The following is a 2,604-nucleotide window of genomic DNA, read 5'->3' as shown; positions in this document are numbered from 1 at the left end:
TTCCCGGTACTTCAGTGTCACTGGGAAGTGTGCCAGGTGGACGATTGAACACTGCATTGGCTATTTAACCGATTTGATTTTCCAAAGTCTTGATAGAAACCGCCTGACTTTTTCACAACAGCTTAAGTTCCTCAAAATCAGCACTAGAGGGTGGAGCTGCACTTCCTTGTTGAGGATATGATTGCCTTTGAGCATAATGCTGTGGTTGCTGGAATCCCGGTGGATTGAACTATTTACTTACGCCTTGCTGATATGGTTTCTGAATAGCATTTTGATTATTACTCCAGCTGAAATTTGGATGATTTCTGTTGTTAGGATGATAAGTAGTTGGCACAGGCTGCTGTTGTCGCGGATAATTGTTCACATACTGAACATATTAGTTAACAAGAGAACACTGATCTGTAGCATGAGAACCTGCACAAAGCTCACAGACCATAGCTATCTGATTGACTCCATAGGTAGCTAGAATATCGACCTTCATAGATAGCACTTGGAGCTGCGCTGCAATAGATGTAGCTGCATCGACTTCCAGAATACCTGCTACCTTTCCAGGCATCATCCTTTGAGTTGGGTTTTGATGCTCATTTGCAGCCATAGTCTCAGTAAGATTATAAGCCTCAGTATAGCTTTTGGCCCACAAGGCGCCTCCAGCTGCTGCATCGAGCATGGGCCGAGATTGGGCCCCCAAACCATTATAGAAAATAGTGATCACCATCCAATCATGCATTCCATGATGTGGACACTTTCTCAACATCTCCTTGTAGCGCTCCCAAGCTTCACAAATAGATTCTGTAGGTTGCTGCGCAAACTGAGTAAGAGCACTCCTCATAGCCGCTGTCTTCGCCATTGGATAAAACTTCACCAGAAACTTTTGTGCAAGATCTTGCCAATTAGTGATAGACCCAGCTGGTTCAGAATGTAACCAGTCCTTAGCTTTATCCCTCAAAGAGAATGGGAAAAGCCTCAGCTTGATAGCCTCATCAATCACACCATTATATTTGAAAGTACTGCAGATCTCGACAAAATTCCTTATGTGCATGTTGGGGTCTTCAGTCGCAACACCTCCGAAAGAAACAAAATTCTGCAGCATCTGAATAGTGCCGGGCTTGATTTCAAAGGTGTTAGCTTGAATAGCCGGATGAAGAATGCTTGACTGAATGTCATCAATTTTAGGCCGAGAAAAGTCCATAAGAGTTGGATCTGCCGGAACAATACGATCACCCATGATTAATGGTTCTTTCTGCTCACTTCTAGAATCCGAATCTTCAAAATCTATTTTCTCCGGAATATCAAGAACTTCATCTGTCTCCTCAGCTGTATCTAAAGTCCTCTTGCGAGTACGAGAACGAGTTTGCATAAATGCTCACTAAAGTACCTGAAACACAACCAGAAATAATAAGTAACACGTCTTAATCACTGAGTCCTAATGACCAATGATGGTAAGTACATAAACTAAACAAATACGCCGAGTCCCCGGCAGCGGCGCCAAAAACTTGTTAGGGCGAAAACATGTGCTAATAACACACGCAAGTATACGTGTTCGTAAGTAATATAGAATACTTACTAGTTCGTTCCCACAGAGACTCAGACTAATTATGTTCAATTAAACTCACTCACCAATGTATGATTACTTCTCAATGTTAAAACAATAAAACTTAGATTTGTTTAACTAATTATTAACTACAATTAACTACTAGAATTATGCACTTAATTAACACTTAAATTAACAATATTAAAACACTCATGAGATCACAACTTCATTACTACTTCCTTCAATAGCTATTGTGATTACCCTTAGCATGCAACAGTGATGATGTTAATCGAATAACACGAAACTGATAAAAGCCAACTTTCATTATACTAATACCATTCTACCAAACATCCACAATTAAGATAGAAGTTGAATAGGCATCAATTATGTTGAGTCCCTATATGTCTACAGAAATTGACAACATAACGATTTAAGCATAAGTCATTCCTTTTGATTACACAGGGCGAATAAAATGGTTAGAGTTACCCACTAATCATGCATACTCGTACATGAACCTATGCTAGCATGGCAAGTTCTAAATCTCATGATCCACCGTCGCTTCACAAGAGATTAACACCCTATCTTATATGTTCGCGACGCACATAAGACGAATATACACAACCAATACTAGATATCATATAATCATCACACACTAAGGTATTAAACAACTAACTAAAGAACTCCATAGTAAATCTGTTATGACCCCATGATCACGATTAGCCCATGATAGCACTCATCGTCATCATGGGTTTATAAGAAAACATGATAATAACACACGAGAATAATAACTAAAACTACTTATATTAAACCAGAGTACGTCACTAGAGTAAATAGATTCAAAGTAAAGAAAACTAGCATCCAACGTTATAACGAAATAAAGAATCACAAGAAAACATGCTTCCTCTTCGTTGTGGTGTGCTAAAACGGTCTTCTTCCTTATCTCCTTCGCTCCTTGATTAATACAATGATCCAACCTTTGTGAAACGTCTCTGAAATCTACTTATATAGGAGTCCCATAAAACCCAGATAACTCAGAAGTTGGAAGCCAAACAGAAATAGGAGTCTAAAATAAT

General features: G+C 39.1%; 1 non-coding gene across 1 annotated transcript; it reads left to right on the top strand.

Annotated features, from left to right (window-relative positions):
• The first annotated feature begins 725 nt into the window (after positions 1-725).
• LOC141683778 (small nucleolar RNA R71) lies at positions 726-832 on the top strand. Its single transcript, XR_012560441.1, has one exon. It is a non-coding gene; the product is annotated as a small nucleolar RNA R71 (small nucleolar RNA).
• The last annotated feature ends 1,772 nt before the right edge of the window (positions 833-2,604 follow it).

The sequence above is a fragment of the Apium graveolens genome, chromosome 1 (genome assembly GCF_009905375.1).
Source record: "Apium graveolens cultivar Ventura chromosome 1, ASM990537v1, whole genome shotgun sequence".
Lineage (NCBI taxonomy): Eukaryota > Viridiplantae > Streptophyta > Magnoliopsida > Apiales > Apiaceae > Apium > Apium graveolens.
Note: the sequence above shows the minus strand (reverse complement) of the source record. Positions and strands in the feature narration are given on the sequence as shown.